This window comes from Coturnix japonica, chromosome Z (genome assembly GCF_054131305.1).
Source record: "Coturnix japonica strain WE chromosome Z, WE-NBRP24, whole genome shotgun sequence".
NCBI classification, from domain to species: domain Eukaryota; kingdom Metazoa; phylum Chordata; class Aves; order Galliformes; family Phasianidae; genus Coturnix; species Coturnix japonica.
In genome coordinates, this window is record NC_140702.1 from 47763995 (window position 1) to 47780897 (window position 16903).

Consider the following 16903-nt stretch of genomic DNA (forward strand, 5'->3'; position numbering starts at 1 on the left):
GGTGCTGAGGGCAAGACACTTCACTAGGGAAAGCAAAAGGCAGGCCCACACGCCAGGGAACACCAGGAACGCATTCGCTGCTTCCCATCGGCAGGCCGGTGCTCAACCACATCCAGAAACAGCAAGCTCATTACTGCTAACAATCAGCCTCTTGGGGAGGCAACAGCATCCATGCCACCATCACCCATTCCTTGACATGCTTGACACCAGCTTTCATTGCTGAGCGTGACGTCCCCGCTTGTTTGGGCCGGCGCGGTGGCTCTGTCTCCTGGCTGGGGCTGCTCCCAGCTTCTGGTCGGTCCCCTGCCTCCTCACTGGGTGAACGGCAGACGAAGCAGAAGAGCCCCTGTCTCGGTGCAAGTAATGCTCTGCAACAGCTCAAAACATGCCTGTGTTAGCACCCCTGTTTTCAGGAACAGCTTCCAATGACCAGCACCCGTGACACTCTGCAAGGCCAAGGAACTCTATGCCAGGCCCAATCACACCAGTACTGCAGTTCTGCAGACAGAGTGTCGTACATTCTCTGCAGCACCGACTTATAAGGAAAGGAAAGAGATTTACTGGCACGTATCCTGTGCGTTCTCTAGATGTCGACGAGGGTGACTTCTACTTTATGGGCCCGACCTTGTCTTGCAGCCTCTTGCCCACACAGCCCCTCTCTCACTCTGTCCTCAGCAGAATAGGGTGGGGAATAAGATGGGAAACCTGCAGCGATAACGCTGAGACAGGGAGCGTGCTTACCAGTCACCTTCACAGGCAAAACAATCTCAGCGTGCAGTGAGTGGCTTTACTCGACTGCCAGTTGCAAACTGCTGTGGACAGCGCCGAACATAATCATTTTCCCAAGTCTCCCGCTGCGGCTACTTCCCAGGCTCACTTTCTCTCCTTGATACTCAGCTCCCAGACCTCACCTCCCCACACATGCCTCGGGACTTACAGCCATCACAGGTGGTCCATCACAGCTCCTCCCTGACAATCCTTCCTCCTAGCACTGCTCCCCTGCTCCCTCGCGGGCAAACGGCAGGCTGCTGCTTCCCTTGGGACACATCAAGCTACTCTGGCATGCTCTCCACCTTGCGCTGCAGGGGAAGCTCTGCTCCTGCTTCTGGAGCACCTCTACCTCCTCCCGCTCCTCCCGCTCTGTCTCCTCCTCCTCCCATTCCTCATCTTTTTCCCATCTCAGCCTGCCCCTCCTCTTGCCACTCCCCTTGCTCCTCCTTTGGAATTTCCTCCCAGTCCACCTCCTGCTCCACGTGGTCTCAGCAGGGCTGTATCTCACACTTTTCCTTCCTCTCTCCACTGCCGGACAGCTTCTGCTCTCCTCTTCCTCCTCCCCTCTGGATTCACGCCCCAAGGCACCTCCAGCTGGCGCGCTGTGCTCAGCATTGCCCGGTGGCAGTGCCACCGCAGCCAGACCAAATCGACTGCATCTGCCTTGTGGCAGTCCTGGTTTCCTTTCGGAGTCCACCGTCAGCGTCCCGGAACAGCACCTGGGCACCCGTGCCCCGTACACATCTATAGGAACACGTGTCTTGTCACTGATCTGAGCACCTCCTGCTCCAAAGGGAGCAGCCAAGGGGTCCCAGAGAGATCGGAGCAAATGACAGCTGCTAAAACAAAGGCCGCTAAGCCAATCACTGCGCACTCCGAAAATGCGGGGCTTACAAAGTGTCACAAAATGGAGGCTCCTCCCTCTGGAATGTGGACTGAAAGAAAATGGCGCCTCTGAAGTTTCACAAAATGGCGGCAGCTGACTGTGAAACGCAGACTGAAACAAAATGGCGCCCCCCTATGTAGGTAAAGGGGAGGGATTTCCTGTCCTGGCCACTCCTCCCCTTTGGGCAGGCCCAGGAGCGCTGCGACCTCCCCTCCACGCCCCAAAACATTCCGTGCCCTGGCATGCACTCTGCGCAGCGCCTCCAGCTGGTAGCTGGGAAGAGCTGCAGGATGGAGGCGCCGCTCCAGCAGGAGCAGCTGCGTGCTCCACACTGCTCGGCATCTCGCCGGCCAAACGGTAGAGGGCGCTGCGCTGCCCCTTGTGTCTAGTCAGGTGAGCCTGAAACTGTCAAGTCGGTGAGCGGGACCACGGCTAGCAGCGTGTCTGTGTAGGTGGTTGGTGGCCCCTTTCTGGGTGACCGGCTGGGCCGTTCCTGCTCTTCACCGGCAATGCGAAAGAACAAGTGAGTAGAGTACCCTGCCTGTGTTTGTGCGATTTCAACTGAGGTGGTGCTTGTGTCCAGGTGTTTCCTTTGCTCTGCCTTCCAAGTCACACAGCGGGCAAGAAAACACAGCTGTTGCAAAAGCAAATCCAGCTGGTTGAACACTCATGTGTTCATCCCGTCCACGGGCTGCTTAGTGATGGCCTTCAGCCATCCTTCGGCTTACCGTAAGCACACGCCGGGTGTCAGCCGAGCATTCGGCACAAAGGCTGGGGCAGATGTAACCTGGGGCAGCGCGTTCTGCTGCTCAGGAGCTCCTCCAACCAAAGCCGTCTTTGCTGCGTGTGCCTACTTACTTTACCAAATTCACGCAGTTCCACAAAAGCTTGTCTGGAAAGAACAGACTGCCCCTTTGACGTTCACGCTTTTAGGAGTACGTACAAGTATCCAGTGTTGTTGCCTTAAGACGCGTATGTCTGTTCCTAGCACTGCGGTGCCTGAACCTGGAAGACTGTTAAACATCCCTCTCTCGCAGGCCGCAGGCCGCAGGCCGGGAGGGGGGACAAAGGAGGCAGGGTAACGGTGCGAGAAAGCGTGGTGCTGAGGGCAAGACACTTCACTAGGGAAAGCAAAAGGCAGGCCCACACGCCAGGGAACACCAGGAACGCATTCGCTGCTTCCCATCGGCAGGCCGGTGCTCAACCACATCCAGAAACAGCGAGCTCATTGCTGCTAACAATCAGCCTCTTGGGGAGGCAACAGCATCCATGCCACCATCACCCATTCCTTGACATGCTTGACACCAGCTTTCATTGCTGAGCGTGACGTCCCCGCTTGTTTGGGCCGGCGCGGTGGCTCTGTCTCCTGGCTGGGGCTGCTCCCAGCTTCTGGTCGGTCCCCTGCCTCCTCACTGGGTGAACGGCAGACGAAGCAGAAGAGCCCCTGTCTCGGTGCAAGCAATGCTCTGCAACAGCTCAAAACATGCCTGTGTTAGCACCCTTGTTTTCAGGAACAGCTTCAAATGACCAGCACCCGTGACACTCTGCAAGGCCAAGGAACTCTATGCCAGGCCCAATCACACCAGTACTGCAGTTCTGCAGACAGAGTGTCGTACATTCTCTGCAGCACCGACTTATAAGGAAAGGAAAGAGATTTACTGGCACGTATCCTGTGCGTTCTCTAGATGTCGACGAGGGTGACTTCTACTTTATGGGCCCGACCTTGTCTTGCAGCCTCTTGCCCACACAGCCCCTCTCTCACTCTGTCCTCAGCAGAATAGGGTGGGGAATAAGATGGGAAACCTGCAGCGATAACGCTGAGACAGGGAGCGTGCTTACCAGTCACCTTCACAGGCAAAACAATCTCAGCGTGCAGTGAGTGGCTTTACTCGACTGCCAGTTGCAAACTGCTGTGGACAGCGCCGAACATAATCATTTTCCCAAGTCTCCCGCTGCGGCTACTTCCCAGGCTCACTTTCTCTCCTTGATACTCAGCTCCCAGACCTCACCTCCCCACACATGCCTCGGGACCCACAGCCATCACAGGCGGTCCGTCACAGCTCCTCCCTGATGATCCTTCCTCCTAGCACTGCTCCCCTGCTCCCTCGCGGGCAAACGGCAGGCTGCTGCTTCCCTTGGGACACATCAAGCTACTCTGGCATGCTCTCCACCTTGCGCTGCAGGGGAAGCTCTGCTCCTGCTTCTGGAGCACCTCTACCTCCTCCCGCTCCTCCCGCTCTGTCTCCTCCTCCTCCCATTCCTCATCTTTTTCCCATCTCAGCCTGCCCCTCCTCTTGCCACTCCCCTTGCTCCTCCTTTGGAACTTCCTCCCGGTCCACCTCCTGCTCCACGTGGTCTCAGCAGGGCTGTATCTCACACTTTTCCTTCCTCTCTCCACTGCCGGACAGCTTCTGCTCTCCTCTTCCTCCTCCCCTCTGGATTCACGCCCCAAGGCACCTCCAGCTGGTGCGCTGTGCTCAGCATTGCCCGGTGGCAGTGCCACTGCAGCCAGACCAAATAGACTGCATCTGCCTTGTGGCAGCCCTGGTTTCCCCTCAGAGTCCACCGTCAGCCTCTTGGTACAGCACCTGGGCACCCATGCATCGTACACGTCTATAGGAACACGTGTCTTGTCAATGATCTGAGCGCCTCCTGCTCCAAAGGGAGCAGCCAAGCGGTCCCAGAGAGATCTGAGCAAATGACAGCTGCTAAAACAAAGGCCGCTAAGCCAATCACTGCGCGCTCCGAAAACGCGTGGCTTACAAAGTGTCACAAAATGGAGGCTCCTCCCTCTGGAATGTGGACTGAAAGAAAATGGCGCCTCTGAAGTTTCACAAAATGGCGGCAGCTGACTGTGAAACGCAGACTGAAACAAAATGGCGCCCCCCTATGTAGGTAAAGGGGAGGGATTTCCTGTCCTGGCCACTCCTCCCTTTGGGCAGGCCCAGGAGCGCTGCGACCTCCCCTCCACGCCCCAAAACATTCCGTGCCCTGGCATGCACTCTGCGCAGCGCCCCCAGCTGGCAGCTGGGAAGAGCTGCAGGACGGAGACGCCGCTCAGCAGAGCGCCACCTCCAGCAGCAGCAGCTCCAGCAGGAGCAGCTGCGTGCTCCACACTGCTCGGCATCTCGCCGGCCAAGCGGTAGAGGGCGCTGCGCTGCCCCTTGTGTCTAGTCAGGTGAGCCTGAAACTGTCAAGTCGGTGAGCGGGACCATGGCTAGCAGTGTATCTGTGTAGGTGGTTGGTGGCCCCTTTCTGGGTGGCCGGCTGGGCCGTTCCTGCTCTTCACCGGCAAGGCGAGAGAACAAGTGAGCAGAGCACCCTGCCTGTGTTTGTGCGATTTCAACTGAGGTGGTGCTTGTGTCCAGGTGTTTCCTTTGCTCTGCCTTCCAAGTCACACAGCGGGCAAGAAAACACAGCTGTTGCAAAAGCAAATTCAGCTGGTTGAACACTCATGTGTTCATCCCGTCCACGGGCTGCTTAGTGATGGCCTTCAGCCATCCTTCGGCTTGCCGTAAGCACACACCGGGAGTCAGCCGAGCATTCGGCACAAAGGCTGGGGCAGATGTAACCTGGGGCAGCGCGTTCTGCTGCTCAGGAGCTCCTCCAACCAAAGCCGTCTTTGCTGCGTGTGCCTACTTACTTTACCAAATTCACGCAGTTCCACAAAAGCTTGTCTGGAAAGAACAGACTGCCCCTTTGACGTTCACGCTTTTAGGAGTACGTACAAGTATCCAGTGTTGTTGCCTTAAGACGCGTATGTCTGTTCCTAGCACTGCGGTGCCTGAACCTGGAAGACTGTTAAACATCCCTCTCTCGCAGGCCGCAGGCCGCAGGCCGGGAGGGGGGACAAAGGAGGCAGGGTAACGGTGCGAGAAAGCGTGGTGCTGAGGGCAAGACACTTCACTAGGGAAAGCAAAAGGCAGGCCCACACGCCAGGGAACACCAGGAACGCATTCGCTGCTTCCCATCGGCAGGCCGGTGCTCAACCACATCCAGAAACAGCAAGCTCATTACTGCTAACAATCAGCCTCTTGGGGAGGCAACAGCATCCATGCCACCATCACCCATTCCTTGACATGCTTGACACCAGCTTTCATTGCTGAGCGTGACGTCCCCGCTTGTTTGGGCCGGCGCGGTTGCTCTGTCTCCTGGCTGGGGCTGCTCCCAGCTTCTGGTCGGTCCCCTGCCTCCTCACTGGGTGAACGGCAGACGAAGCAGAAGAGCCCCTGTCTCGGTGCAAGCAATGCTCTGCAACAGCTCAAAACATGCCTGTGTTAGCACCCTTGTTTTCAGGAACAGCTTCAAATGACCAGCACCCGTGACACTCTGCAAGGCCAAGGAACTCTATGCCAGGCCCAATCACACCAGTACTGCAGTTCTGCAGACAGAGTGTCGTACATTCTCTGCAGCACCGACTTATAAGGAAAGGAAAGAGATTTACTGGCACGTATCCTGTGCGTTCTCTAGACGTCGACGAGGGTGACTTCTACTTTATGGGCCCGACCTTGTCTTGCAGCCTCTTGCCCACACAGCCCCTCTCTCACTCTGTCCTCAGCAGAATAGGGTGGGGATTAAGATGGGAAACCTGCAGCGATAACGCTGAGACAGGGAGCGTGCTTACCAGTCACCTTCACAGGCAAAACAATCTCAGCGTGCAGTGAGTGGCTTTACTCGACTGCCAGTTGCAAACTGCTGTGGACAGCGCCGAACATAATCATTTTCCCAAGTCTCCCGCTGCGGCTACTTCCCAGGCTCACTTTCTCTCCTTGATACTCAGCTCCCAGACCTCACCTCCCCACACATGCCTCGGGACCCACAGCCATCACAGGCGGTCCGTCACAGCTCCTCCCTGACAATCCTTCCTCCTAGCACTGCTCCCCTGCTCCCTCGCGGGCAAACGGCAGGCTGCTGCTTCCCTTGGGACACATCAAGCTACTCTGGCATGCTCTCCACCTTGCGCTGCAGGGGAAGCTCTGCTCCTGCTTCTGGAGCACCTCTACCTCCTCCCGCTCCTCCCGCTCTGTCTCCTCCTCCTCCCATTCCTCATCTTTTTCCCATCTCAGCCTGCCCCTCCTCTTGCCACTCCCCTTGCTCCTCCTTTGGAACTTCCTCCCGGTCCACCTCCTGCTCCACGTGGTCTCAGCAGGGCTGTATCTCACACTTTTCCTACCTCTCTCCACTGCCGGACAGCTTCTGCTCTCCTCTTCCTCCTCCCCTCTGGATTCACGCCCCAAGGCACCTCCAGCTGGCGCGCTGTGCTCAGCATTGCCCGGTGGCAGTGCCACCGCAGCCAGACCAAATAGACTGCATCTGCCTTGTGGCAGCCCTGGTTTCCCCTCAGAGTCCACCGTCAGCCTCTTGGTACAGCACCTGGGCACCCATGCATCGTACACGTCTATAGGAACACGTGTCTTGTCAATGATCTGAGCGCCTCCTGCTCCAAAGGGAGCAGCCAAGCGGTCCCAGAGAGATCTGAGCAAATGACAGCTGCTAAAACAAAGGCCGCTAAGCCAATCACTGCGCGCTCCGAAAACGCGTGGCTTACAAAGTGTCACAAAATGGAGGCTCCTCCCTCTGGAATGTGGACTGAAAGAAAATGGCACCTCTGAAGTTTCACAAAATGGCGGCAGCTGACTGTGAAACGCAGACTGAAACAAAATGGCGCCCCCCTATGTAGGTAAAGGGGAGGGATTTCCTGTCCTGGCCACTCCTCCCTTTGGGCAGGCCCAGGAGCGCTGCGACCTCCCCTCCACGCCCCAAAACATTCCGTGCCCTGGCATGCACTCTGCGCAGCGCCCCCAGCTGGCAGCTGGGAAGAGCTGCAGGACGGAGACGCCGCTCAGCAGAGCGCCACCTCCAGCAGCAGCAGCTCCAGCAGGAGCAGCTGCGTGCTCCACACTGCTTGGCAGAGCGCCGGCCAAGCGGTAGAGGGCGCTGCGCTGCCCCTTGTGTCTAGTCAGGTGAGCCTGAAACTGTCAAGTCGGTGAGCAGGACCACGACTAGCAGCGTGCCTGTGTAGGTGGTTGGTGGCCCCTTTCTGGGTGGCCGGCGGGGCCGTTCCTGCTCTTCACCGGCAAGGCGAGAGAACAAGTGAGCAGAGCACCCTGCCTGTGTTTGTGCGATTTCAACTGAGGTGGTGCTTGTGTCCAGGTGTTTCCTTTGCTCTGCCTTCCAAGTCACACAGCGGGCAAGAAAACACAGCTGTTGCAAAAGCAAATTCAGCTGGTTGAACACTCATGTGTTCATCCCGTCCACGGGCTGCTTAGTGATGGCCTTCAGCCATCCTTCGGCTTGCCGTAAGCACACACCGGGAGTCAGCCGAGCATTCGGCACAAAGGCTGGGGCAGACGTAACCTGGGGCAGCGCGTTCTGCTGCTCAGGAGCTCCTCCAACCAAAGCCGTCTTTGCTGCGTGTGCCTACTTACTTTACCAAATTCACGCAGTTCCACAAAAGCTTGTCTGGAAAGAACAGACTGCCCCTTTGACGTTCACGCTTTTAGGAGTACGTACAAGTATCCAGTGTTGTTGCCTTAAGACGCGTATGTCTGTTCCTAGCACTGCGGTGCCTGAACCTGGAAGACTGTTAAACATCCCTCTCTCGCAGGCCGCAGGCCGCAGGCCGGGAGGGGGGACAAAGGAGGCAGGGTAACGGTGCGAGAAAGCGTGGTGCTGAGGGCAAGACACTTCACTAGGGAAAGCAAAAGGCAGGCCCACACGCCGGGGAACACAGGGAACGCATTCGCTGCTTCCCATCGGCAGGACGGTGCTCAACCACATCCAGAAACAGCGAGCTCATTGCTGCTAACAATCAGCCTCTTGGGGAGGCAACAGCATCCATGCCACCATCACCTATTCCTTGACTTGCTTGATACCAGCTTTCATTGCTGAGGGTGACGTCCCGGCTTGTTCGGGTCAGCGTGGTGGCTCTGTCTCCTGGCTGGGGCTGCTCCCACCGCAGCCAGACCAAATCGCCTGCATCTGTCTTGTTGCAGCACTGATTTCCTGACAATCTTTGGATTACATGTTTTAGTCAAACTCTTTATGGCATATGATTTGTCTTCCAGGCTAGATAATTGCGTTTATTATGTTTCTTACATCATTTATATTTTTCTTTTTATCTAGTTATTTGTTATTATCCTCTCATTATACTGAATTTTATTAATCTTCATGAAAATATTTACATGTAGATAGTGATTGATATCACTTTTTAAAGTTGTCTTGGGGAATCAAACTCTATAATCCAGAGATGGTTTTTTTTTCTGGTGTGTGGGTAGCTGTTCTGCTATTCCCTTAATTGCACTTTTGCATATTTCATATGTAGTTAATCCAGTCTACGTTCTTGTTGATTGTCCCCCACCAAAACTGTGATTCAAATCCTGCAGCAATTTGATTTCTTGCCTTAAATTTATCAGGGACACCTCTAGGTACCCCGACTGAATCTATATATATTTCATCATCAAATGATCGACATTCCTCTTTCAAATGCCAGGGTTAATGGTATAACTAATTGAACAAGTGCACAGGTGCCTCCCCAGTTAGATGGTTAAGCTGGACCATAAAAAAATCTTTCCCCCACAGTACCACCAGAGATTTGTCCCGGAGATTCCCAATCTTGAATAATTTCCCGCTGAATCCTCCATAACATTCAAGACCTCACTGCATAAGGACTGGTAGACTTCACACCCTGCCGTGAAAGGCAATCTGTATGGTTACCTACCGCTGTAGAAATTGCAGGAGGGATCTTGACATCTGTCTGCAGTCTCTTTTTCCCCAGGGCAGTTTTCTCTTGGTACAGAGCAATCATGCATCACATTCTCTTGGGGTTCTTGGTACATCTCAGCAGAAAGGGCACCACCTGAGCTATGGGCCGTCCCAATGCACAAGCAAATCAATTGCCATGGTTGAGACTCTGGACAGTATACTTAATCCATTCTACCCCAGCATTAACGTCCCCATATCTTGTTTCAGTTTCAAATGTTTATCTAAGATCTTTTATCTCCTTAATTGTCATATCTGCAGGGTTTTTAGGAAGATTTTCTACCCCTTTTAAGCTCTTCCCTATCCTGGACATTCTAGGTATTTTCAAGGAGTGTACCTGTTCAGCCTCAATTGGCAGTTGTCCACCATACATCATTCCATACACTTCATCAGACCCATATTTTGGCCAAATATTGATTTTCCCTGTAGTGGCTCTCTAGGCCATATCTAACACAATATTTAAACATCTTTTCCCTATCCTTTTTCCTGGTTTTGTGATCATTTTAACCCGTCCTCCAACTTATACACTAACCACCAATGATTACATTATTTGATGAGGGTGTTCTTGCTTAAGAGTCCCTCCCGGTTCCCAGCAATATTCCTCTGATATGCCAGTATACATCCTAAGAGATTTTCTTAGGTATCTCTTTCCCTTATGTTCGTACACACACAAGGAGGGGGAACAATGGTTCAAAAACAAATTTCGTAAAGTTAACATGTTAAAGCGGAGGTAACACAACCCTATTGTTTCTCTAATCTGGATCATTATCACATTTAAACCACGGTATTTTCTACAACAAAAGCAACAGGGTCTCGATACTAATTGTGGTTTGCCTTTTGTGGGCTTTTTCCCCCACCCGACTCCATATGCACTTCACTAATATGTGCGTTACAATTGCCACAATACTAACAACAATTAGTAAGACAAAAACATGGTGACGAATACAAAACATCGTAACATATAGAACATAGACGCCTTTCACATCGTCAGTCCCCGGCCGTTTCCCTCGCGGGAGGACCGCGGGTCGGGACTCCACACTCGCCCCACAACTGTGCTGCGTCTCACTCACAAACACACTCACACAGACTGCACAAGACCGATCTTTACACAGTTCAAGGTACAACATTTCTCAGAAAATATCAAAGTTGTTGGTTCAACACTTACAGTAACAAGCGCTAATAAGAGATGTTAATAATGGCCAAATACACAACAATTCCTGCTAATACAGCTAGGAAAACCCAGGTTAACATTGACAGAGTATCCACTATACTTTGTCACCAACCAGCCCCTTAAGGGGGAGCAAAAATAGCTCTCCTCATGCACGCGTGGTAATCCCGGTGGGACTCGAACCCACAGCTGAAACTGCCTTAGTGGGACCCAAACCCACAATTAGAACAGCTCAGACCGCTTCAGTGGGACTTAAGCCCACAATTAAAACGGCTCAGAGACCGCTTCAGTGGGACTCAAACCCACGATCTACACGGCCTCTGATCGTGATTACGCAACCAACCACCCGGGCCCTTTACCAAAGGGGAGAGCTTGACAGCTCACACCTCCTGCGTAGGACGTCTCCTCACGACTTACAGATTCCCCTGTACCCATTAAACATACCTTATCCGCTGATAGAGGGTCCTTGTCTGCTCCCGCAGTGATTGGATGAGGGAAGGCAGTCCTTCCGAGAAATCTCTGGGCGCGCCAAAGTTGTCCCCCCTCTCAGCCGGTCCTGCAGCCGAACAGAGGGTCCCATCTGGGGTGCCAAAATGATTTGCAGAATCAAATTCTATAATCCAGAGATGGGTTATAAAGCAGGTATGTTTATTCCAGCGTTGCGCAGCGCCGGGTGCAAGGGGGATAGCTCCTCCAAACTTGCACACCGACTTGTAAAATTGTGATACAGATATAGGTACACCTCATGCATAGTCAGTGATTTCCCGTAATTCTGATACATATTCAATAATTCTTTATCATGCAGACCCCCTCTTGTTATCGCCCATCTTGTCAGGGAGATGCAACTCCTCTTCTGATATTTACAACCTCTAATCCCCTCCTCGACAGGTCTCAGGGAGTTCTCACTCGTTATCTGCATCCTTCCTGCTCTCCCAGACCCACTGTCTCCATTCCTTGTTATTCTAACTAACTAAATCATTTTCTGTAAACTACCTTTAACTAACCTCCTTTTAGCCCCCCTTTGTTCTAAATTCTAGCAGAGCCTCTGCTTCTTGCTTCACTGTTCAAAGTAAATTCCTTGGTAGAAATCTATGTTTATTTATTTATTTATGGATTGAACAAGCATTTTATTGTTTTGTCACTTTAATTCATTTTAACACTAGAATTTTGATTGTTTTCATTTTTTTGTTATTTGTTTGTTTGTTTGTTTATTCTTTATTTCTTTAGTCAATATGCATTCTTGCTGATTTTGTGCTTCTGTTTCTTTACCAACTTCATCAGATTGTCTCTCTACTGCTGTCTGCTACTCAGCTGGAAGCTTTTATGATATTTTGTTTGGGACTTTATGTTTCTACTGCCATATTTCCGCCTGTCTTTAATGTTGTTGATCAACATATTAGATTATGAGGCACTGTGTTCCATTAGATATCACTGTCAAGAGACATTTTCTGAGGTGATCAGTTCCAGTGAAGGAGCATTCTTCTTTAAATTGTGGAATCATGATCTGCGAGCTAGATCCTTAAATCAAAGATTCTCCACGGCTAGGAAAATGCTTCCTGGATCTGCCCAGAGCTCATGGGCAGCGCCATGCAGAGAAGCATGATATCTAGAACGACATGTTCTCATGAAGGGGAGTGCAGCTCCATACAGTAGCTTTCTATCTGTGATACTTCCTTTACAATATGACACAATCCATCCATGAACAGGGCATATTTTCATTTTCTGGCAGTTCATTGTATGGTGGAGTCTCTTTAGCATGTGACACCTCTTCTCCTGGTGATGCTCCTAAATTTTTTCCCATCAGGCAGTCCATGATCACCTCTAAGATGCTTGGGCAGATGAGATTCCCCATCTGAGCTCACTGTGTAATCAGCGCAATTCACTTGCTCCAGGTGGCATCAGTAGCATGATGGGTGGACCTTTCCTTCAAACATCCAATTCAGCACTGACAGTCGGGGTGCCAGAAGGAGCTGTGTTTCAGTGCCAGTTACTTCAGAGGCAGCCTGAACCCCCTCATATGCTGCTAGGATCTCCTTTTTGGTTGGAGTGTAGCACTCTTCTGACCCCCTCTCTGCTCTACATCAGAATCCCAGGGGTTGGCCTATAGTCTCTCCAGAGGCTCTTTGCAGGCCTGTAACGGCTCTGCTATCCTGCAGCAATGTAGAGGATGTTTTTTACATCCTGTCCTATCTCTACTGGCCCTACGGCCACAGCACAGGTTATCTCCTGTTTAATCTGTTCAAATGCCTGCTGCTACTCAGGACCCCACACAAAATTGTTCTTCGTTTGAGTCACCTGATAGAGAGAGTTCATTATCAGGCTGTAGTTTGGGATGTGCATGCTCCAAAAGCCCACTACACCCAGAAAAGACTGTGTCTCTATTCCTGGACATAGGAGACATAGTGGTAACTTTGTTGATCATATTTCCTGGGTTGTGGTGATGCCCATCTTGACATTTTACCCCTAGGAACTTAATCTCCTGGGCAGATCCCTTCACTTTGTTTCTCTTAATAGCAAAACCGGCACACAAAATAATTTGAATAATTTGCTCTCCTTTCTTAAAGACTTACTCTGCTGTATCACCCCATACAGCAATGTCATTGATGTACTGCAGGTGCTCAGGAGCACCGTCCTGTTCCAGTGTGTTTTGCATCAGACCCTGGCAAATGGTTGGTCTGTGTTTCCACCCCTGGCCAGACAGTTCCATGTGTACTGAACACCTCACCAAGTAAAAGCAAACCTTGGCCAACGGAATGCAGAAGAACGCATTGGCAATGTCAGTGATGGAATACCAGTTGGCTGCTTTTGACTCCAGTTTGTACTGGAGTTCTAACATATATGTTACAGCAGCGCTCAGTAGGGGTGTGACCTCATTTGACTGGCTTAGAAAATGGTGATCTGTGGCACAGAGTGCAGTTGGAGACCTGTGACTAGCAGTGTTGCCCATGGTTCAGTGGTGGGTCTGGTCTAGTTCAATATCTTCATTGACGACCTTGATGAGGGGATAGTGTGCACCCTCAGCAAGTACACCTATTATACATAGCTGGTAGGAGTGACTGACACATCTGAAGGCTGTGCTGCCATTCAGCAAGTCCTGAACAGGCTGGAGAGTTCAGCAGTAAGAAATCAGATGAGGTTTAACAAAAACAAGTGCAGAGACTTGCACCTGGGAAGGAACAACTGCAAGTATCAGTACAGGCTGAAGCATGACCTGATGGAGATCTGCAGAAAGGACTTGGGGGTCCTAGTGGACAACAGGTTGGCCATGAGCCAGAAGTGTGCCCTGGTGGCCAAGAAGGCCAGTGGCTCCAAAACAAACATGACCAGCATGACCATGGAAGCATTCCTCCCGTTCTACTCTGCCTTGTCAGATCTCACCTGGAGTAGCGTATCCAGTTCTGGGCTCCCTGGTACAAAAAGACAGGTACCTCCTGGGAAGAGTCCAGTGGAGAGCCACAAAGATAATAAAAGGCATGGAGCACCTCCTCTCTGAGGAAAGATTGGGTGACCTAGGTCTGTTCAGCTTTGTGAAAAGAAAACTAAAAGGGGATCTTATTAATGTTCATAAATATCTTAAGTGTGGAAATCAAAGGGACATGGCCAACCTCTTTTCAATGGTCTGTGAGGACAGGACAAGGGGAAATGGCCAGAAACTGGAGCATAGGAAGTTCCACTCTAATATGCGAAGAAACTTCTCCAAACTGAGGCTGAGAGAGTGCTGGAACAGGCTGCCCAATGAGGTTGTGGAGTCTCCTTCTCTGGAGATATTAATGAACAATCTGGACTCCAATTTGTGCAGGCTGCTGTAGGGAGCCTGCTTTGGCAGGGGCACTGTACTCCATAATCTCTAGAGGTATCTTCCAATCCCTAAAATTCTATGATTCTGTGATTCTTTCTATGATTCATCTTTGAAAACAAGTGTTCACAAATGTACATACTGCCAAAAAACAATGAGTTGAATAAGATGTGATTGTGAAGCGTAAGATATTTTTATCTGTTATGTGTTACAAAGTCTAGTAAAGAGACATGATAATTATTATTGTTTTTTTTTTTACAGTTGAGCGTCTGGCTGCAACTCTTTACATTCCATCTGAAAATGTGCAGATGATTTATGTCAGCTGAAAATGGAATCACAAATATACTATATGTATGTATGTATGTGTGTGTGTATATATATATTTATATTTTAATCCTGAAACCTAATTTCAAATAGGTTATCAAAACTGAAAGCACAACTGCATATTTTTCACTATTCACAGGACTGTGTTTAGCCAACATATCAAAAGGCATGAAATTACTTGTCATAATTAAAATTTGATTTTGACTGCAGTTACAGTTTGGAATATAGAACAGATAAGTTCATTTTCACATTGTTTTACTCATTTAAATCAGCATTTAAATCTACCAAAAATGATAAATATATGTGACATTTTTCATCTTCAAGTTCTGGCACAAATTTTCCTTCTGATTCCATAAATGACTTGATTTCATTTCACAAATCATAGAACCTTTTAGTACATGACCTCAGCTTAGCTATCTTTCTTCAGAAAATTAAATGTCCTCATAATCAGCTTCCACACTTTTAAGGAATTCTTGGAACCGATGATGATTCAGCCTATTGGACCTTATGAAATTCACAGCCTTGGTGACAACTCGTGTTACATTATCCTTTTGTTAAGGCTTTAGCATGCAAGTTTTCTTGATGTATGTTGAAGTGATATTTCATCAAGCATTAATTGACACTGACAACTGCATAATCTTCTATTCATAAGTAAGTTCCTCTTTTTTACCAACTATCAGTGGCTATACCAGATGTTGACAAGTGTTAAAGAAAATCACTTTAATATAATTTTTACTACTTCATACATATCAAGAGATTTAGTTGTGTCTTTCAGTGGCACTAAAGAAGCCATTTCTTAAGTGACATCACATTCATTATCAATATCTCCAGTGAAAATGGCAAGCTGAGCTGTATCTGTAGCACCAATAATTTATTGCCAAAGCATAACTTATGTAATTAGCAGCTCTACTAATCAAATTTCTTCCAAAAGATTTTTGTTTCTTCAGTTCTCCTGGCTACAGTCTGGTGAGACAAACTGATTTTAGAAAAATCACTTTTTTTATCATGACACATTATATCTGCCACACTTGTGTGCCTCCGGTGGCGCAGTGGTAGGAATGCCGCATTGCAACACTGGAGGCCCTGGATTCGAATCCCCCTTGTGGCGCAAGTGGTGGAAGTGCCGCTCTGCTACACAGGAGGCTCAAATCCCGGGGGTTGGACATCATGATCTCTAAGGTCCCTTCCAACTCGCACAAGACTGTGATACTGTGTGTACTTTATGAAACATTCCTTGATATGCATCAAATTTAGCAGCATGATTATGCAAATATTGCCTTTCCAAATTGTAATATTTGAAAACTGACGTTTTCTGAAAAATTAAGCATAGTTCCGTATTATTTGTTTAGACAAAACTGTGCTCTTCTCTCCATTTTTCTTTGAACGCTCTTCCATCGTCCATGTTTTTTCTTTTTCTGCATTCTGTTTTCTTCTGTGATGCCATGAGGAGGCTGAAATATTAATATCAGCAATCACAGTTTTTCTCAACAAGCAGCTCAAGCACATGCCATGTGTAGCACACGTGTGTGTGCAACTGCAATGAGAAGTAGAGTTAGCACTGCACTGTGTCCTCCCCATGCCTTGGTTCCAGCCCAGTAAGTCCTGATCACAAACCAGTGGTTTGATTGCTGCCAGCCAACAAGGATGCACCCAGGGCAGAGCCACCACCATGATGGTGCAGGGCTGGGCTGCACTGTAGTCTGTGCTGGGCTGCATGTGGGTTGGACATGCCTGCATTATGCTCTGGGCCTCTTCCTGACTACAGTTTTTTCTCTGTATCAGACTGCCTCTGCAGACCATTTCTCAAATCACATATCCAATACTGATCCCTTCCTGGCTTAGGTCAAGGAAATTCCCATCTTGCAGTATGTTCAACTCCTCTAACCCTCAGTACTCACCCAAACCCTTTGCCTTTCGGTCTTACTGGTCCTGTAGTCCTCCCCAGGGAGGTTGTAGGAACTGCTCCCTCACTTTAGCCTTTGTTTTTATTTCTTCCTTGCCCTGTACTATGTCTCTGGCTACTCCAGAACTTTGACATAATTCCTAATGGTTTACCCAGAGGTACTGAGGGACCTCCCTTGCTTTTTATCAACTTACTACCACTCTCTCCAGGCATCCTTCCCTTTTTACTCCCCACAGCCCCATTTCAACTCACCAGTATGTTTCTTTACAGAGTTCTCAGCTCCTCCTTTACCTT